Raw genomic sequence first — 22647 nt, forward strand, 5'->3', positions numbered from 1 at the left:
AAATGAGAGAGGGAGAGAAGGTGGTGTGAGCGGGAAATGGAAATAGAGAAGGAATGATAAAGAGAAATTAAGGGGAACTGGAGAGAGAGCAAAAGGGGAGAAAAAGAAAACAAGAGGCAAGAGTAGTTAGAGAGAGGAAACAGTGAGAGGCAGTGAAGAGGGAATGAGGTAGAGTAAGGGTACAAAGAGCAAGCATGAGAGAGTAAGGGGGTGAGCGAGGGACAAGAGCAATTATCGAGAGACAAGGTGAAAGTGAGATAGTGAGTGGCAAATGAGTTAGAAACAAAGAGAGTGATGGGCAAATGAAGGGAGAGGACAAAGAGAGCGGCAAATAAGAGAAGGGGAGGGTGAGGGGCATAAAAGAGAATAAGTGGAGAGAGAAAGGTTGAATGAGAGAGTGAGGGTGCCAAGGCTAAGCGAGAGAGAAAACGAGTGGTGAATATGTGTGTGTGTGTGTGTGTGTGAGAGAGAGAGAGAGAGAGAGAGAGAAGGTGATGGGTAGGAGAGAGTGTGTTGGATAAAAGAAAAAGTGTGAGAAAGGCTGGTGAATAAGGGGGAGGCAAGGGCATATATGAGGGAGGGAGAGAGGTCAAGCAAGATGCAAAGTGGAGAGATGGTGAGAGAGAGATTGAAGGGTGAAAGAAAAAGATTGTGAGAGACAAGCTGGAGAAGGACAGATCGAGGGATGGGACAAGGGGAGAGTGAGAGGGAAAAAGAGACCAAAGGGAGAGAGAGTGTAGAAGAGAAAGCAATACAAGGCTACAGAAAGACAGAGTGATAGGTGAGACAAGTGGTGAGGTAGAGCGAGTGATGAATGAGAGAGGGGATAAGAGAGTGTGTCAAGAGAGAGAAAGGTGAATAAGAGAGGAGAGAGCGAGAGGCGAGAAAGACAGAGAAAAAGACTGATTAGCATGTCAAGTCAAGCTTATTGTCATCTGATTGCACAAGTACAACCTGACAAAATTGCGTTCTTTGATCCTCGATGCAAAACATGCAGACTCCTTGCAACCAGATATAAATACACATACAGACCAACAATACATATGCAGGACAGATACTTCATCTATACAATTAAATAAATATTGTTTTGTGCATATGAGAGTCTTGGATGGTTTGTGTGAGCAGTTCCTTTGCTCGTTTAGCATTCTCATTGCCCATGAAAGAAGTTGTTCCTCAGATGCAGATACTTCTGCATCTCTTCCCTGACAGGAACAGCTGAAAGATGCTGTGTGCAGGGTGGAAAGGATCCTCAATAATTTTGCATGCCCTCTTCAGAAAATGATCCTGGTGATTCTCTCTGCCACTCTTATGGTCCTGTGGATTGACCTTCAATCCATTTCTCTGCAGCAACTGTATCATACTGTGAATCTGCTGGTCAGGACACTTTTGATACAGCTCCTACAGAAGGTTGACCTAATGGTGGCCAGTAAGTAGCCTTACCCACTTCAGTCTCTCAGGAAGTGCAGTCACTTTTGCGCCTTCCTGACAAGTGAGGAGATATTGAGTGTCCACGATAGGTTCTTGTTAAGTCAACTCCAAGAAACCTGGTGCTCTCCACTCTCTACTACAGAGTTGTAGTGGAAGGTGGATGTTCCTGATCCTCCTGAAGTACATAATCATCTCCTTCATCTTGTCCATATTGAGATACAGGTTGATACTCTTGCACCATTTCATGAGATTTTCCACTTCTTCTCTGTAGTGCGACTCATTGTTGTGCTAATGAAGCCAACTACTGTCGTGTTATCTGCAAACGATGACACTTTTAGAGCTGGATCTGGTGATGCAGTCATCAGTCAGTATTGTGAATAGCAGCAGGTGAAGCACACAGCCCTAGGGTGCACCAGTGTTCAACACAACGGTGCTCGATGTTCCGCCACCGACCCAGGCAGACTGTGATCCTTCAGCTATGGAGTCCAGGATCTTATTGCAGAGAGGAGTGTTGAGTCCCAGCAAGGACAGTTACTCCACTAGCCTCTGGGGAAAGATCATATTAAATGCCAAACTGAAGTCACTGAACAGCAGTCAGGCATATGAGGTGTAGTTGTCCAGATGGGCTAGGATGGGATGAAGTGACAAGGCTATAGCATAATCTGTAGAATGGTTTCTTCTATAGATGAATTGAAATAGGTCCAGCATCTCTGGGAGATGTGCTTTGATGTGTTCCATCACCAGACACTCCGAAGCATTTCATAATGATGGAGATCAGTGCTGTAGGGTGGTAGTCATTGAGGCCTGTTATCATCACCCTCTTGGATACTGGGATATTGGTGTCTGTCTTGAACCTTGCGGGAATGATGGACTGCTGCAGTGAGGTGTTGAAGATGTCCATCAAGACCTCTGTCATTTGGTCTACACAGTCCTTCTGTACCCAACCAGGTGCGTTTGGTCCCAGTGTCTTGTGTCAGTTCACCTTGGATAGGATTCTCCTCACCTTAGCCATGGCTAGGCAGGGGGCCTGTTCATGTGAGAGATATGATGGGCAGAAAAGAGAGAGGTACAAGTGAGAGAGAGTGGAAAGAGTGAGCAAGAGAGAAAAATGAAGGGTTTGTGGGATCGAGGGAGAGAGTAAGTGGGAGAGTTGCCTATCTCTGCCTTTTTCTCTCTCTCTCTCTGGAGAGGGAGCAAGAGAGAGGGAGAGGCCCAAGTTGAGGGAAAGTGAGGAAGAGAGAGAGGGGAGTGAGAGATAATAAAGATTCCTTTATTGACATGCAAATGAATATGTAAAAAGCTTTGCCCTTCAAACTAGCTAAGTGTCCCCACTAATAAGAGAAAGAGAAAACAAAGTGTCCCTTCAGAGACATCGAGTGTCTCTGGATTCATCTCCTGCGCTCCCATAACCTCTCCAGTCACATGGCCTCCTGTTTGTTCTAATGGTGAACCCGAACTCCTGGTTCTGGACCTATTCACACCCGACAACTCTTGGGAGGCCTTCTTGCCATCATGACTCCGAGTCCCAATATCTAGTTCTCACAAGCCTATCTCCTGTAGCCCACAGCCTGGTACAAAAGTCCCTCAGCCTCCAAGTGAGAGATAAAGAGCAACTGCGAAGGGTGAATGAGGGGTGATAGAGAGAAAGAGTGAGTGTGTGAGTATGAGAGAGAGAGGGATGAGCCGTGCACTAACTCCAGCCCAAGGCAGGAATTGTGGAAAGGGTGGCATGGGCTATGTGGATCACAAGGCTCCTTGGTTCTTGATTTTGAATCGTGAACTGCAAGGACTGGGCTTAGCTCATATTGATGCATTTCCTCAGAGAGAAGGGGAGAAAGAGATCAGGGCTGAGAGAGAGGAGTAGAGGGAGAGGCAAAAGAAAGTGAGACCAAGGAATGAGTGAGAGATAGAGAAATTGAGGGGCACTAGTGCTTCTACATTCTTTGAAGTGGAAGGAAGTTCATCATGTCCCCCTGTGCCTCAACATCTTCTACAGGTGCAATGTGGTATGGGAGCTGCTGTGCTCAAGATTAGAAGCTACTGAAAAAAGTGGAAGTAGCTCAGAACATAACACAGACTTTCCTCCCTCCATGGACTCCATATTCATCTCCTGTTTAATGGGAAAGCCAGCTGACATACTGAAGGATCAATCACACCCCAGGCACAGACTCTCCTCCCTCTTCCCATCAGAGAACAGGTTAAGAATTTGAAGTATGCACCAACATTCTTCAAGATAGTTTCTTCCCTGCAAGTCGTCAGGCTGTTGAATAGCCCCATGACAGTGTCATGACACTGTCCTTACTTGGTGCTAATTGATCTTTCTTTTCATTATCATTCTGAACTCTCTAAATAGTGTTCAAGACATGGCTAAATATGTAATGTGAAGGATAACCTGGTTTCAGTTCACAGAAGAACCCACTTCACTGTACTTTGTATTTTGTGACAAATAACTTTAAGCCTAACCCATTTCAATACTGCACACAAATCTTTTGGTGGTCCTGGTCTAGTTCATGATTATGGTTGGAAGTGAGCAGCATCCATAGGAGGTAAAGACATATTACCAACATTTTGGCCCTGAGCCCTTCTTCAAGGTGTGAGAAAAAGGAGGCAGTATCTGAATGAAAGAAATGGCAGGGGAGGAGCACAGACCAACAGACAAAAGGTGATATGTGGATATGGAGACCAAGAGAAAGGAAAGGTAAGAATTGATAGGGGGAGGAGCTGTGGTAAAGGTGATGGATGGAAGAGAGAGAGAGAGAGAGAGACAGACAGACAGACAGAGCTGCAAAAAGCAGACATGGGGTGAAGGGGGGGGGTGTTGTTTGCTAATGCAAACCAGAGAAGTCTATGTTAAATGATGTCAGCGGCCTTCCTGTGGCCGCACCTCACATAGATATCTTCAGTAGACAGAAGGTTGGTGCCCACAATGGATTTGACTGACTTTGTCACTTCTTCAGCCTTCTGCATTCCAAACCAGACCGTGATGTAACCAGTCAAATATTTTCCACAGTACACCTGCAGACGTTTGACAGAGTATTAGAGTTGACCCCAATATCTGCAGACTTTCTTGTTTAACTCAAGTCTTCTCAGACTTGTGTGACTCAAACCTTCTTGGAAAGTAGAGGCCTTGGTGTACTTTATGAAGATAGATGTGCTGTCCCTCAGCTTCCCATTCCTAAAGTCCACAATCATCTCCTTGGTCTTGCTGATGTTTGAGATCAAGAATGTTGTTCTAGTGTCACACAACCAGAATTGTCATCTTATTCCTGAAGTCTGACTCATCATCTTATGTTATTTGGCCAACAATGGCAGTGTCGTCAGCTAATTTATGGAGGAGAATGTGAGAGAGAGAGAAAGAGAAAGTGTGTGTGTGTGTGTGTGTGTGTGTGTGTGTGTGTGTAAGAGAGAGAACAAATGGTGGGCGAAAGGGAGAGGGGGCATAGGGTGAGAGAGTGAGGGGTGTACAAAAAAGAGGGCAAGGGGCAAGAGAGAGAATGAGAGAAGAGAGATTGCAAGGAGTGTGTGTGTGACAGAGAGTGTGGGGGACAGGAGAGAGAAAGAGAACAAAGGGCAAGTTAGAGAAAGACACTGAAGACCAAATGTGAGAGAAAGAGTAGGGGTGGGAATGAAAGAGACTGAAAGGCTTGTGAGGGATATTGAGAAATAAGGTGGAGAGTAACAAAGCCTAAGATGAGCTGCAGAAAGAGAGAATTGTGAGGGAGTGAGAGGGAGGTGGTGATTGAGAGAGAGGGAGAGTGATTGGATGGAGTGAGTGAGAGATAAAGATAAGGGAGGAGGAGTGGGGTGAGGAGAGAATAGGGTGAAGTGTAGAGAGAGAGAGTGGGGCAGGGTGGAGGGAGAGATGAGTGAGGGATATGGAAGGAAAAGGGAGAGGTAGAGAAAGAGGGATGGAGAGTTGGGGAGAGGGAGAGGATTCAGAGTGGGAGATGGAAATTGATGTGGAGCATGGGGGAGGCAGGGAGGAAAAGGGGAATGTGGAAATAAAGGGAAGGGGGAAAATGGGTGTGAGGGAACAATTTTTGGCAGGAGGAGAGTGTTAGAGTGGGGGAAACGATGAGAAAGGAGAGGAGGTGAGGGGTGAATGGGGAAAGAAGAGGAAGAGGTAAAGTGGGGAGAGAGGATAGAGTCAGGAAAGTAGAAGGGGGAAGGGGAGAAGAGAAAGAGAAGAGAGATAATGGGTAAGAGGAGATTGACAGGTAGATAGAAAAAGCATAAGAAAAGCAAGAGGGAGAGTGAACATAGGATAGCATTAGCTCTTTCATTGATTGTGGGTCACCTATATCTGTGTGTGTGTGTCTTTCATAGGAATTCCAGCATTTTGAAAATCTTTTATACCCACTATGATCTCTGGCTAAATATTGCATGCAATTTTTGCCATATCACTGACAAGCAACTTGTCTAAAGTTAACAATGTTATTTCTACAAGGACAATAGCATGGATTGTGCTCGGAATATAATAATGTTTTCTCTATTAGAATTGCTGAAGAGTTTAAAATGTAGATTATATGACATGGATCAGAACGAATCAGTCATTAGATTTGTAAAGACAACAGGAAGGACAAAAATACATGAAATAAGATAATACAGGATGAGGAGCCCTGTAAGTTTGTTTCTCCTTGTTTTAAAAGCTAGTCAGCTTGTTACTGATGTTCACTTTACATGGTGAATTATGAATTTATATTTATGATCTGTACACCTAAGCTCTTTGTTTCACTGTTGATGGTTGGGTGCATATTGGTACAGTTTATTGTTAATACACGATTTATTCAATGTGATTTTATTTGTGATGAAATTGGTCACCAAAGTTAGATGTTGAAGATTGTTAATCATTGGTTCCTGTTGGCAGAGATGAATGCAATGAGCAGCCAGTAGTCTTTCATGGTTAGTGCTGATGACCAAGGATGGATTTCATCCTTTATGTCGAATTATATCATGCTTTGGTATGTTTTTGAAGCATTTGAGCATTACTGATTATGTTCCCTTTGGAAAGTGTTTGCATTGTAGCCAAAACTCTTCAATAAATTTCAACAGTTTTTTTCCACCATTGGCAAAATGTATTAAATTTGATTAATTCTGTTTCCACACTGAGGAGAATAAGCAGCCAAGGTTGCAATCTTCATTCCCCGAATCCCAGCACATGTTGCCAGTGTCCCTCTGAGAAATGTCGGTTCATCACACTTTAATCAACTTTGTGGTGATGTTATTTTTTGCACATTATTATTATGAAGGGATGTACTGGTTTTCACTAAGGCAACAAAATAATGAAAAATGATTCCGTTCAGAGTCATGAGAGTTTTCCATAAGCTTTTGAAAGGCAGCTTGATGGGAGTCAGCTATAACTCAATGGATAGCACTCTCATCCCAGACCCAGCAGGTGCTGGGTTCTTGTCTCACCACAATCGCCTGAACACCAGCTTATTCCACTGCTGATGCAGGGAGGGAGCAGCACTGTTGGATACAATAGTTTGGGAGAAAAGCTTCAGCTGAAATGCCATCTGGCTTTTTAGTTGAATAAAAAAGTTGACTATAGTAGTACTTTGAAGGAGAACAGGACAATTTTCCCAATATTTTCCCCCAAAATCACATTATCTGGTCATTGTAAAACAGGACTTTGTTATGTGCAACTTGGTACAGCAATTACTACATTGCACCACTGACTGAATTTTAAGAATTAGTCTACTGACTGTGAAACATTAGATCCTTGTGAAAGGTGCTGTGGAAGTGCACGTCTTTTGTCCTTCATGCTGTTTTTCATCTTCAATAATTGAATGTAGTGTCGATAAATCCACTGCATCATACCATCAAAGGTCATCGAACCCATCAAAAACTATTGGATATATCTCATGCAGCTGACAAAGAATTTCTAGAGGTCAAATAGCTTTCTAATCATATGCTCTGACTAGTATGAGGTCAGTCAACTTTGGGACTGGACTCTTTATCAAGGGAAGCTGATGTTAGTAAATAAAGAGGAAAAATGCTGGGGAGGGGCCCAAAGGTGATAGGACAGAAGGTATGAGATGGAGGGAGAGACCACAAGGAAATGGGGGAGGGGTAAAGAGAAAAAAGTTATAGAGTGGGAAAATTAAATCAGGTTCAGGAATATGTAAGTATGACAGTGAAGTTAAGTACAGGTGGGAATGGCCTAAAATTAGAAAATCAATGTTCATGCTTTTTGGTTTAAGGCTGTCCAGGAGGAATAAGGTGTGTCTCAGGTATACATATGTCCTGACTGTGGATGAGGCCAAGAATAGAAATGTCGTTGCAGGAGTAGTTGGGGGAGTCAAAATAGTTGATCACAGGAACCTTGAATTTAGACCCACAAACAGAGCATAGGTGTTCAGTGAAATGGTCACCCAATCAGTATTTCATCTCACCAGTAGAGGAGACCATGCTGAACAGTCAGCATAGAAGATAGAACTTGAACCTTAAAAATGTCACCCCAAAACCAGTGGTCATCTTATACGCCAAGTATAAAATCCGTACCTTAATATCCTGTGATTTAGAGATGGAGATCAGCATAAAACATTTACCTAACTCCTACAGACCTACCATTAAATATTTAATTTTTTTTTCTACAGAAACTTGCATTTAGCAAGCTGGATTAATAGTAATGTTACATTAGAACAACAAAATTTCTTTAATCAAATGAATTAGGATACATGAGACCAAAGACTGGTGTAAACAGACCGAACACAGTCCTACCAATAGGACATGAAGCACGACTGAGTTTATAAATTAAAGAAGATTCCTGCAGTGTACTTTATGTCAACATTTCTAATATATTACAATAAAATTTTATACATCATTATCAAGTAAATGGAAAAACGGTATCAACATCATGTTCGTTCCTGTAAAAGAACCAATGCCTAAGTGATGTCACAAATGTTTACGTTAAACTAGCTGGGAAAGTTTGATCCATATTATGCTAGGTCATTGATAGTATTTTGTCATGACTTGAAATGAATTGGCTAAATTTTAAATAACCAAAACAGTGTTGCTTTGTAGTGTACTTAACAGCATCATTAAGTACAGTGGAATCACTGGTAAAGAACTATTGGGGCAGTTAGCTCTCAGCAGTAAGTGCCAGACTTGGGGCAGTCTGATACAGCAAATATAGCTCAAAACCTACATTTTAAGTGGAAATTCTTGGAGCTCTCTTATACACCCAGTTGCCTTATACACCCAACATATATGATAGATTGAATAATGTGCATGTAAAGCTCTGCATCCCTGGAAAGTCAATTTCTGGTTTCTGGATATATCTCCTGTTCTGTCAGCAAATGCCTGGGTTCATTGTAAATGAAGTCAACTGATGGTTTCAGATAAAGGTTGAATCAATGCACTTCCTCCTCTCTTCTGAGATGGTGTGTTTTGCTACGAATGGTCTCATCTGTGTTGTAGACTCCTTTCTGAACTATCAGCTTGAGGACATTTTGCTCTGTAACTTGAAATATGAGGTTACAATGGCTGGGGTGAGAATAACATAGTACCTGAGCATGCCTGGACCAACAATCTACCTCTTTGAGCAGTGACATTTAGGAAAGAAAGAGGAGACAATAAATTAAAGCCAAAGTAGACTAGAGCAAAATGAGACCATAAGTAAATCCAAAAATTTTTTTTTTCTTGATAGGTTGGTAGATGGAGACCACACTTCAATTGTTCCAGGTTAGGGTTTGAGAGATAGCAGGGACAAGTATTGGCTTGGCAGACAGTCCCACTGCTAGCCCTCACCTTCTTTAGTGAGTCAAAGGCAAGACATTCAGCAACATCTTGACATTCACATAGAGCTTCAAGGAGGTTTTCTCTTTCCACAAAATTTATAGTGGAGCAGCACAAATTGTTTAACCACCTGTGGTAATTTGCATTTTATGAAGAATTCCATTCTTACTACAAGCTGCGAAGCGATTTGCACATTAATAATATTGAGCGCCTTTCAACCCGCCATTAACGTTCCCAGCCAAATTCAGCTCATCAAGATTGCTCCAGGTGGCTCCAGACTCTTTCTGATCAGTGCTAAATGGAAAACGAGAGCTCAGACCTTTCAGCAAGAGGCTGCAAAACACCCTACAAAATGGTTGCTGCAATTGCTGCTACATCTTCTGTGTTCCCCAAAATATCTGAAATGAAAAATAGTTATAAGTGACTGGCCCCTTTCATGAAAATATTTGAATAGATCTATTGATAATGGTGCTGTTTTCTGCTGCCCAAATGCCTGGGCAAGCTTTGTACAGAGTACTCGTGCGACTGCGCTAATTGGAGGTAGAATCTGCAATTGTCTGTTTTGTTTTATCAACAGTGGTATTTAAGTGATGACACACAGTAATTTGTTCATTGGGCTGTCAGCATAATTTACAGGGTAACAGCAGATAAATATATCTGTTCATGATTCACTTACAGTGACACAGTGACAGTTGAACAATACAGACACAGTGCAGAGCACCTAACTATGAGATAAAGTGGACCCAATGACTTATGTGGTAATTATGGGATAATTGTCATTAACCTCACAAAACAGTAGTTTACCCATATTGTTTGAAAGACTCCAGGATGCATAATGACAAGGTAATCTGTCAAAGCGCTGGGGGAAATATTAATGAGCTTTGCGGAGAACTGAATGAACATGTGCTGAATATACTACATTATGTTAATAGAGGGATGAAAAGACACTTTCACAAGGGCTTCTAATGACATATTTACTTGTGCCTGAAAACCTGCAGCAATTCAGAGCAGTTGGAATAGCCAACAAATTAAGACTATGGGGACAAAGAATATTAAAGGATCAGGACAGTTTTGCAGCAGTTCTGATCTTCAATAGTATAAAATTTAACATTTAAAAACCAATTTTAGTCATTTTGAGGCATTTTACATGCAGTTCCTGAGTTACGTATGGGGTCCCTTTCTGAGAACTCTCTGTAAGCTGATTTCAGTATAAGACAGAAACATCTATTTTCTATTGTAACCCATATTATATATCGCTCTTCATACACTTGCTGTAACTCTTTGATTTCATTGAACTAATGGAGCATAATTAAACTAATGGAATTTAAATTCCATTCAGTCATTAATGAATATAACGAGACATTTTATTGTTATTTATTACTAGCTTGAAAATGTATTGAAGAATTTGTGTAAATTCAGATTTTTGTAAGTCAGGTAAATTTTAACTCAAGGGGGTGGTGGGGGGCTGTATTTGCATGTTCAAGGAGACACTCTTTGAGATTCTTTGTGGAATGGGGGAAGAATTGATTCCCCTTGACTGAACACGAGTTGGGACAGGGTTCAATATTTCCAGCAGTCATTGTCAGGATGGAGTTGTGCCTTTGCAGAAGAGGAAATCAGGAATATGATTAAAATTACAAAGTTAAAATACATTGATTAAATTACACACTGAGAAGGAAGACAAGAAGAGGACAAACAGCTCTTGAGAATCTATAAATATTAGCATTTGAGTGAAAAGAGTAGATTAAAACAGGGTATTCAGACAAAAATTTAAAATGAGGACAAAGTGGTACAAAGGATCACAAGCAAAGCCATGTTTGCAGAAACGGCTGAGTATGAGAATTCTGTCTGGTCTTTGGGTGAGAATGGTTTATGTTAGACTGCAGTAATCCTGGTGACATTACACAGATTGTAATGAAAATATACAACCTACAAAAGGGAAGGAACACTTGCATTCCTTTATCCTCTTGCACATCCTCAGGATGTTCCAAATTCTTTTACAGCCAATAAAGGACATTTCAGGTGTAGTTAGTTGAAATTTAGGAACCTTGGCAGCTGATAAGTGAACTAAAATCCCCAAACAGTATTGCAATAGTGTTAATTAGGAAATAAGTATTGGCCAGAAGATTGAGGAGAAATTTCCTGCTCTTCATTCAGTCATTTTTATGAAACTAAACAAGCAAATGAGACTTTGATTTGAAATCTTATCTGATGCCATCTTCAGTGCAAAATGCCATCAGTAAAATCTTGAACTTGGAGCTATGTTCCCTCTATATTTCCTCATCAGCAGCCCAACGTTGCCTCAGTACTAGCCTTCCTAGATTGCAGTGCAATGCTTTCTTAGTACTGATCCTCTAACTATGCTACATTACCCCTTTAAGATAATATGGTGCTCTCTCTGTGCTACCCCTCCATCAGAGCCACGCTCCCTCAATCTTGACTTTCTGTCCGAACCTCAGTAATGCACCTCCAACACTGTAGTACTCCCTCAATACTGCTACATATCACTGCGGTGCCTTCTTAGTCTGGTCCATCTAACAGTGCATGTAGTATTTCCACAGCAAAACCCCTCTGACAGTGTGTTGCTTCCTCAGCACAAACAGTGCTATACTCCCATACTGCTGTTCATAATAATCCATCCCTTTCTCTCCAGCACTATCTCTCCGATAATGTGGAATTGTCTCTCTGACATTGTGGAGCTCCCTCAATTCTGCCTCATTGACAATGCAGTGCTGTTTTATTACTCCCCCCTTTCTGATGGTGTTCCTTGGGGTTAGGGATCTTTGTAACACTAGCTCCCTGTTCACACTGGAATTCAACAAAAATATTCCAGCCATGGAATATTTTGAAAGAATTCATCATTTGCTTTTTTTTTTTGGATGGGATGTTAAATAGTGGCTTTCATCTGCTTTCTCAGGAGCACATAAAAAGGTGCTTTATAGTGGTGGCTGTTTGCATGCAGCTCTGACAGGAATTAGCAAATATTCTTGTTCAGAACTATTAAAATTCAACCCTAGAACCAGAATCATAAAATCAAACTTACCCATTAATTAAGATATCCTAAGATCACTGGCAGACTTCAGAATTAGAAGAATTGGCAGACTCCGTTGGACTGCGGGACCTTTAAAAAGCCAGCGCTCAGGCAAATTCAACGCCGTGGAAGTTTTAAACAGTCAGCGATCGGCCCATTTAAACTTCGTGAGAGTCGCAAACAGCAGACGCTCAGTTCATTTAAATGTTGCAGGAGATTTAAAGGGACATTGCATAGATCATTTAAACATCACAGGTATTACCAGCAGTAGACCCACAGGCCGCCTAAAGAAGACCCGACCACGTGGGCACAGAGGGGTCTACACATTAAGCTGAGACAACAAGCTCTGAGGTTTCCGCTCACTATTATCTACCCAGCCAATGTACAGTCCTTGGAGAACAAACTTGATGAACTCCAAGCCAGACTTCAACATCAGAGAGACATTAGGGAGTGCTGTGTGATGTGCTTTACAGAAACATGGCTAAACAGAGTCATTCTGGATATAAAGCTACAACCTGTGGGCTACACCCCCAACCGTGCTGATCAGACAGCAGCGTCAAGAAAAACCGGGGAGGTGACATTTGTGTCATCATTTCATCATGGTGGACAAACGTGACGGTCATGTCCCAGTCCTGCTCCCCCCATCTGGAACTTCTGGCGATCAAGTGTCGCCCATTCTACCTCCTGAGGGAGTTCACTGCCATCATCCTGGTCACAGTGTACATTCCACCCCAGGCTAATGTCAGGCTGGTGCTGGAGGGACTGAGCACTGTGATTAACAGCCATGATACAGTACGACCTGATGCCTTCCCGATCATTGTATTTGGCCAACTTGAAGAAGTATCTGACAAACTACCACCAACATATTACATACGAGACCAGAGGAGCCAACACATTCGACCACTGCTGCACCACCATGAAGAACGCCTACCGAACCATGCCATGATTGCACTTCAGCAAGTCTGATCACCTGGTTGTACTTCTACTCCCAGTGTACAAGCAGAGGTGGAGGACCACAGCACTGGTAGTGAAGACTCCACAATATGGTCGAGGGAGGTGGAGAGTCTACAGGACTGCTTTGAATTGATGGACTGGAACATATTCAAGACCTCATCCATTGACTTGAATAAATATGTAACAGTGTCACCGACTTATCAAGACCTGAGTGGATGGGTCTGTGCCCATGAACAAATACTGTACAGGGTGTTCCCCAACCAGAAGCCATTGATGAATCAGAGCATTCACAAACTGCTGAGGGCAAGATCAGGGGCATTTAAGGCCGGGGATCTAGATATCCACAAGAAGTACAGGTACGTCCTGTGGAAGGCCATCTCTGAAGCAGTGGCAATTCTGGAGGAAGCTAGAGACAGAGAGAGACACATGCAGGGAGTGCAATCCATTATATCCTACAAAATGAGGGCAAACACCATAGATGGCTGTGATACTTCATTACCTGATGAGTTGAACACCTTCTATGCCTGCTTTGAGAAGGAGAAACCAACAGTGCCTACTAAAATCCCTGCAAAGGCTAAGTGAGGACCCTGTGAGGACGACATCAGAACATCATTCAAGAGGGTGAACCCTTGCAAGGAGTCAGGCCATTTTCTTTCAATATTTTATTTAAATTTTTCATCCATGATATTATAATTGTAGAGTCAACAATTACATTTTAAAAATTGTAGTGATTTCATGGTATTAACCCCTCCCTCTTACCCCCACTATAAAAGTTAAAATAATAATAATAGATGCAATATATAGTTATATCAAAGAATTATATAAAAAGAAAAAGAAAAGTATAAAGAAAAGATGATATTAATCTAGATCGCACAAAGGATTAGCTCACACACTGGGATCTTACAGTATTTATATTAGACGACTTTAGGGAAGAAGACTATTACAGGTCTTAAGAGGCTGGAAGTACATTTTTACATATTTAACCCTATGGCCGTCAGGCCCTGACAGAGTACCTGGTATAGTACTGAAAATCTGTGCCAACCAACTAGCTGGCGTGTCCCTGGACATTATCAACCTCAATGCTTCAAAAATGGCATCAATCATCCCAGTGCCCAAGATGAGTAGAGTGAGCTGCCGCAACGACTACCGCCCAGTAGCACTAACTTCCACTATGATGAAATGCTTTGAGACTGGTCATGGCCAGAATGAACAGGTACCTAAGTAAATAGCTGGACCCACTACAATTCACCTATCGTCACAGCAGATGCAATGTTGTTGGCTCTCCAATCAGCTCTGGATCACCTCGAAAACAGTAACTCAGACATATGAACTTACTCACTGGAAGACCACAGTCAGTACGAATTGGAAACGATGTATCCTCCTCACTGATTATCAACACAGGTGCACCTCAAGGATGCGTGCTTAGCTTACTGTTCTACTCACCATACACCCATGACTGTGTGGCCAGGCTCAATTCCAATGCTATCTACCAATTTCCCGATGACACCACAGTTTTTGGCAGAATCACAAACGATAATGAAGGAATGTACAGATCAACTCGTTAAGTGGCGTCACCCAACAACCTTGCACTCAGTGTTAGAAAAAACATCTCTGATGATCTGTCCTGGAGCCTCCATATTAATGCAATCACAAGGAAGGCTTAACGCAGCTATACTTTGTGAGGTGTTTGAGGAGATTCGGTACGTCACTGAAGACTCTTGAAAACTTCTACAGGTGTACCACGGAGAGCATTCTGGCCAATTGCATCACTGTCTGGCATAGAGGCACCAACTCTCAGGACAAGAATAAACTCCAGAGGGTTGTTTACTCGGCCTGCGACACCATAGGCACCAAACTCCACTCTATTGAGGTAGTATCTTATAAAAAGCAACTTCTACCCTTAAATACCCCTACTACACAGGCAATGCCCTCTTCACTTTGCTACCATCAGGAAAAAAAGTACAGGAGCCTAAAGATGAGCACTCAGTGGCACAAGGACAGCTTCTTCCCCACTGCCATCAAATTCCTGAATAACTAATGAACTACAGACACTGGCTTATTTCATGCATTTTTTTTTTGTTCTAAGGTGGTTTATATGAATGCTTGCACTGTGATGCTGCCACAAAATACCAAATTTTGTGACTTGTTCATGACAATAAATTCTAATTTTGATTCTGAATTGAACCTATTTTAAAGAAAAGAGCTCTTGGCCAAAATTGCTCACTCGAGGAACATCACTGAAAAGATTAGTTGGTCATGACTACTACACTGCTATTTGTGGAAGTTTGCTGTGTACACATTGCCTTCCTCATTTCCAACCACACGTCAGCACTGGCAGGGTTCCTAAGACCCTTCAGGATACCACTGTGTTCCAAGTCTTTCTTGCTGGCTCATCAGCTGCTCTGAGAAATAATCTGAGCTCAATTAGGTGAATAGGCTGGGATTATTTCTGAACAGAATGGTCAAGTTGAGACCCCATGAAAGATTGAGAAAAATTTTGAAAAGTTTGGCTGAACAAAAATATTTTCTCTAGCTGGGAAAGAACCTGAATCAAGGGCCACCAGCATTAGAGAGAGTCTGAGAAGTCCAGCTATACAGGTGGCACGGTTGGTGTAGTGGTTAGTGCAATGACTTTACAGCACCAGCAATTAGGACCGGATCTGGGTTTGAATCCCGCACTGTCTATAAACCATCCCTGTGACTGCATGGTTTTCCCCCAGGGGCTCCAGTTTCCTCCCACCCTTCAAAATATCATACTGCTGTTTAGGTTAATGGGGTGCAAATTGGGCAGCATGGACTTGTAGGGCCAAAGGGCTGAATTGGCCTGTTACAGTGCTGTATGTCTTTGTCCAGTGAGGAATTCAAGAGAGATAGCACCAGGCCATGGTAAGAGTACAGAACTTTGTCCTACATGGACTGGCTATGACAAGGAAAAGAAGGGATGCTTTTAAGATAAATCTGAAAAGCACACAAAGGTGAACAGAACAATAGGCAGGGTGTGAGGTAGAAGCCCTGATGGACTATGGCCCAGTTGAGCTAAGTAGTCTAATTTTGTGTATAACTTGTGCAATTCTCAATTATAATAGCCTGGCTTTGAACTGAGAGATGGAACAGATTAATACCTATGACTTTGGATAATAAGATCCTAGGCACCTCGTGCCTGAAAGGGATCAGGTAAATTGAGGATTGTTATGAATGAGGGCAATACGTCATTTGAATAGAGGAGGAATAAGTATGGTTTGTCAAATAAAACTTTCTTCTGCTATCTTCAGTTAAGATCTTTCTAAAGGGATAATTTGGGACCATCTATGGTTCTACCCATGTATAGTGACATGAAGTTTCTAATTCGAAGAGGGAATAATGTTAAGTTTATTTCTATGATGTATCTCCTATTCTGAAGTGAGGGCCCGAAGCCAGGCAGTCGAGGGAAAGATCAGAGACAGTCTTGGGCTCAAAATCCATGAGAGGTGCTGGTCAGATCTGTTTCTGGACAGCATGACAGCAGTTATTAATGCCAGGTATAGATTGGTGCAATGCAACTTCCTGCATCAACTATACTTCACACCACAAAAATTACATAAATCCAAACAAGAAATCTCAGAAATGTGCTTTAGGTTTAGTGTGGAGATTGGAACCTTTATCCGTTCAACCTGACTGTGAGGACCTGGGGGATATTCAGTAAAAAAACTACAATGGTGGATTTTCCACAGAATCTGGAATTGTATCTTCTGGGAAACATTATGGATATGAATTTTTAAACTGTCCAGATACCAAATTCATTTTGTGAAGGTCACCTTGGTGGTAGCCAGGAGATGTATAGCGGTCATGTGGAAGTCTGACTCCCAACTAAATATTACATGATGGAATACAGAGATACAGAATTGTATTTCCCTGGAGAAAATATGACACATTCGTTGGGGTATGGCAGCCTTATCTGCACCATATATGTACACAGACATAGCTAAACCCCTTCCAATAGAAGAAAGGTTAAAATCCATACTAATTGTGGGATGAACTGAGATAAATGAAGTGGGTCGTGGAGCATGTGCCCTTGTTTTGTAACTTTTTCATTTTACTTTATGTTACTCTGGGTTTATAATTTGGTTCCTTTGCGGGTATGTGACTCTATAGATTTTTGGTTCTCTATGTTTGTTTAATTTACATAATCTTTTCCTTATGGTATTAGGGTATAGGAGGGAAGGGGAGGGGTGGGCAGGGAAAAAAATGGACTCTGAATGTAATGTAATATATTACTGTTGAGAAGATTGTACTGTTGTTTTGGATTTGTGTGAGTCTTGGAAAACCAAAAATAAAATATTAAAAAATAGAATGTTCAAGAGCCATATATGTATTTCAGCACAGGTCAGGCTTAAATGAGTACACGATGGTAATATATTAATTGAATAACCATGATCACCGGGTATCATTCATCTGAAGGCTAGAGGAATGCCAAGCAGAATATCACTGCACAGATGTAGGAGCATTAATTGGGGTAATGTAAAGGAAACCATAACACCCATCAGGCACTGCCTGCCCTACTTGAGACAGAATCTGTGATACCTTTCGCTGACCTCGCTTGTCACCTAAAAACCCACAGAACTGATTGAGATCAGCTCACCTTTATCCATGATGTCGCTAAAGGTCTAAACATTGGCCAGGAGAGCTTTCTTGTGCTTTGTTGAAATAGTGCTATGGGATCCATTATGTGCAGCTGAGAGTAAATAAGGGCCACTGTTCCACATCCTGTCCAAACATCCATTCTTTCAAAATACTCCATGCCTGGAATAATTTTTTTTTCTGTTGAATTCTTGCCATTGTGAACAGGGGTGATATAAAAGAGAACTAATGTCCAAAAGCCAGTGGAAAACATATGTTGGCCCTCAGAGTTTATCATTTGAAATCAGATCAGTGAACACACAGACTGCTTCTGTTAAAAGTTGATGACATCCCATACATTTGTCAAGGAGACATCCATTAAAAGTTATCCATATTGCACAACTTAAATTTTATTTGAATATTGATCCTATTCTTTCTATCTTGGCCCCTTTGGGCCCTCTCCTTTGAAGTTGTTATCTGTATTTTTGCTGTATTTCTCTTTTATAACTTGGTGTTGGCTTGTAGCATTTTATTTTTCTTTGTTGTGTCTCTGGTCGTATCCAATGTGTTGGGTGATTTATGTCCTTTCCTGCAATTATTGTGTCTGGTTTTTTTTTTCTTTGTGGTCAAGCCACTGTGTGGCTGTTTTTTTCAGAATCATTCATCGTTACAGTATGGAAACATATCTCTTGGCAAGTGAAGCCTGTTCTTACTCTGCTGGTCATTATCCAAAGCCAAGAAATATTCTTGCTATTAAATTAACAACTCAGTTCCCGTTTTAAGGAACGGTGATTTATCAAATTTGTTGTGGGGAATTGTTATTCACCCCAACCTCTTGGAGAAGTATTTTTTATAATCTCACTGTTTTGATCAGTTTTTAATCATAAATATATTCTCTTTCTTGACTGTTTGACAGCCTGTCACTATTTAGCTTGTCGGCTGTGGCTCAGTGGGTCGAACTCTTACCTCTGTGTCAAAGGCTGAGGGTTCAAATCCAACTGCACAAACCTGAAGATAATGCAAGTTGACACATCCAGCATAGGGAAGAGGGAGCACTGCACCATTGAAAATGTTGACTTTCAGGTGACACCTTAAACTAAACTCCTATCTTATCACTCAGGTGGATTAAAAGATACCGAGGCTCCATTTCAAAGGTGAGGTTCTCCCTAGTGTCTTGAGCAACATTTTCTCCTCCACCAAGATCAGCTCATCAGGATTCCATCATATTGGTGTGTGATGGAATTTATGATTTACAAATAATCTGTTTTGTTTCTCAAACCTTGGACTGAGTGAAAAAGCATCAAGACTTAAGGTCCTCTATTGCCATTTACACAAATACATAAGATTTATTTTCCTTTGTTAGCCCTGTAAAGACATGCAAAGAGATGTCATTAATCACCCATTACCATCACTAAGAAGAGAAAGGGAAGCAAAAGAGAGCCCTTTGAGAGATATTGAGTGTCCATATGCTGCCACCTCCCATTACCTCCATAGCCAAATAGCCTCTTGTCCTATCCAGCAGTGAGATCCAGGTATTTAAGCCACTCTCTGTGGCCCCTGGCTCTGAAACACCCAGGTGCTGAAGAAGATGTTGTAACCTGAGACTCCTTGGAGCTTTGCTCTGAATCAGCACCTTCACCAGTCCTGATCCTGATATCTCATTCCCATGAGGCAGACTCCAGCAGCCTGCAGTCCAGCATGAGTCCTTTGGCTACAGAGCCTTTCACTGGTCCTCTGCTGTGGTCTCCTATCCTGTGAGGTCCTCTCCAGTCTTCTCCTTCTTGGCAGGTTGGGGGGGGGGGGTGGGGGGGGAATGTGTGAATGCTCTCCCATTATGATGCTCTGCATTGTTCTGCTGCTCTCCTGGACCCTGCAGTCCTCATGGTCTGGGCCACTGTTAAAATAAGGGCCACTGTTCCACATCCTGTCCAAACATCCATCTCATGATCCAAGTTTAAAATTACAGCATAGAAACAGGCCCCTTTGGTCCTTCTAGTTTGTGCCAAACCATTTTTTCTGCCTTGTCCCAGTCCATTGCCCTTCATATCTTTCCTATTCATGTCCCTGTCTAAATTCTTCTTAAATGTTAAAATTGAGCTCGAATTCTCCACTTCAGCTGGCAGCTTGTTTCACACTCCCCACCACTCTCGTGTGAGCAAGTTCCCCCTCATGTTTCCCCTAAACCGTTCCCCTTTCACCCTTAGCATATGTCCTCTGGTTTGTATTTCATGTACCCTCAATGGAAAAAGCCTACCTACATATATTCTGTCTATATCCCTCAAAATTTTAAATACCTCTATCAAATCTCCCTTCACTCTTCAACTCTCCAGGGAATAAAGTCCTAGCCTGTTTAACCTTTCCCCGTAACTCAGTTCCTGAAGTTCAGGCAACATCCTAGAAAACCTCTCTGCATTCTTTCTATCTTATTGATATCTTTCCTGTAGTTAGGTGACCAAAACTGCACACAGTACTCCAAATTTCACTTCACCAATGTCTTATACATCTTTACCATAACATCCCAACTCCTGTACTCAATACCTTGCTTTATGAAGGCCAAGATGCCAAAAGCTCTCTTTACAACCCTATCCATCTGTGACCCCACTTTCAGGGAATTATGTACCTGTATTCCCAGATCCCTCTGTTCTACCGCACTCCTCAGTGCCCTACCATTCACCATGAATGTTTTCTTGGTTTGTCCTTTCAAAATGCAACACCTCACACTTATCTGCATTAAATTCCATCTGCAGTTTTTAGCCCATTTTTCTAGCTGGTCCAGATCCCTCTGCAAGCTTTGAAAACTTTTGCTGTCCACAACATCTCCAATTTTTATATCAGCAGCAAACTTTCTGATTCAATTTATCACATTTACCACCCAGATCATTGATAAATGAAAAACAATAATGGTCCCAGCACCGATCCCTGTGGGCACCACCACCACCAGTCACAGGCCTCCAGACTGAGATGAAATCATCCACCACTACTCTCTGGCTTCTGTCATCCAGCCATTGTCGAATCCAGTTCACTACTTCACCATGAATATCTAGTGTACGAGCCTTTCTGACTAACTTTCCATGTGGGAAGACAATATCTACAGCCTTTCCATCATCAACTTTCCTGCTAACCTACTGGAAAAAGTTTATAAAAGATTGGATAAATGCGACCTACCATGAACAAAGTTGATCACCCCTAATCAGTCCCTGGCTATTGAAATACCTGTATATCTGATCTCTTAGAACACCTTCCAATAATCTACTTAGTACTGATGTCAGGCTGACAAGTCTATAACTTACTGGGTCACTTTGGAGCCTTTTTTCCCTTTTTAGAATGTTTTTATTGATTTTAATAAAGAGCTTATAATAATTATAATACAATATGAGATGATACGAATAGTTACACATAATTTTTTTTTTAATCGATGCTGGTACACGATCCTTTATCCTGAACCCTTAGGGGACAGTGTGTTCCAAATTTTGGATTTTTCCGGATTTCGGAAAGCCCACCTGAATTGTGCTGCCATATCTATCCTCACCCCCTTCCAGTCGCCCAGCCATCTCCCCCAAGCGCCAATCCCTCAGCCACCTCCCCCAAGTGCCGGTCCCTCAGCTGCCTCCCCCAAGCACTGGCCGCCTCCCCCAAGTGCCGGCCACCTGGCCACCTCCTCCAAGCGCCAGTCCTTCGGCTGCCTCTCGCAAGTGCCGGGCGCCTCTCTCCCCACTTACCGGATTTTGGAGCTTTCCAGATTTTAGAAGGATCATGTACCTGTATATGAAAAACAAATGTAAATTGTAAAACATATCCATAATTCTTAGTCCAGATAGTATTTAAAAAAAGCTAATAATAGAAAAGAGAAAAAAGGAAAAGATAGAAGTAAAAAGGAAAATAATATAAAAAGGAGAAACAAAGCTAAAAGAAAAACCTCAGTTCCCCTTCCTAACAGTGTTGCCAGATGCTATAAATGATCAGTATTAAAAGAAAAATTAAGGGAGGAAAAAATGAAAAAGCTCATGGAAAAGACACAAATTAGACAATTCAATACATTGAAATGAAATTATAAAATAAGAAAGTGAGTCATAAATTACCCCCACAGCATTTATGTCACAACAGGGACTCATATCAGAGTAAAATCAAGACAAATTAACCTTAGACAATTGTGCTCTATGTACCACCTTAAATTGTAATAAACAATGAAGGGCGCATAACAAAGAGCCATTAACCAATTTAAGAATTGTGTTCAAATCCACATCCGATATAGTCAAATTTAAATCCTGTTTCCAAGCATTTTTAATTTTAATGAGTGGTCTGTTTTAAACATAACAATTTCTTGTAAATAATAGATAGTGAACCTTTATGAGAAGGCATTAAACTAAAAAAACTCATCCACAAAATTTGATTCAGATTCTCTTGGAAAATCAGAAAACTGTGATTCAAGAAAATGCCAGATTTGCAAATATCTAAAAAAATTGAAGTTTCGGCAGATTAAATTAGGAAGAAAGCTGCTCAAATTATACAAAGTATTCATCGATGAACAGATCCTTAAAATTCTGAATACCCTCTCTATACCATTTCTGAAAAAAAGCAGCATGTAAAGAAGGTTGAAAAGTTTGGCTGAACAAAAGGGCTTAAAAGAGAGAAATTATGACATGCAGAATGTTTTCTAAACTGTGCCCAAATTCTCACAGAATGTTTAACAGTGGGAGGAGCTTTTTTTAAAAAATGGAACAACATGAGCTACCCTCCAATCCTCTGGCACCACACACATGGCGAAGGACATTTTAAATATTTCCGCCAGAGCCCCTACAATTTCTACACTAGTCTCCCTCAGGATCTGAGGGAATATCTTGTCAGGCCCTGAGGATTTATCCACTCTTTAAACCAGCAAGCACCTCCTCCTCTAATAT

The 22647-nt window shown here is 41.6% G+C and overlaps 1 long non-coding RNA gene across 1 annotated transcript in view; it reads right to left on the bottom strand.

Moving 5' to 3' along the window:
• Positions 1–19522, bottom strand: part of LOC138735933 (uncharacterized) — a 33312-nt gene extending 13790 nt beyond the window's left edge. Inside the window, exon 1 of the long non-coding RNA XR_011340026.1 lies at positions 19236–19522. This is a non-coding gene — a long non-coding RNA (uncharacterized lncRNA). The remainder of the gene's footprint in view (positions 1–19235) is intronic.
• Positions 19523–22647: the final 3125 nt, after the last annotated feature.

This window comes from Narcine bancroftii, chromosome 1 (assembly GCF_036971445.1).
Source record: "Narcine bancroftii isolate sNarBan1 chromosome 1, sNarBan1.hap1, whole genome shotgun sequence".
In the NCBI taxonomy this organism is placed as follows: domain Eukaryota; kingdom Metazoa; phylum Chordata; class Chondrichthyes; order Torpediniformes; family Narcinidae; genus Narcine; species Narcine bancroftii.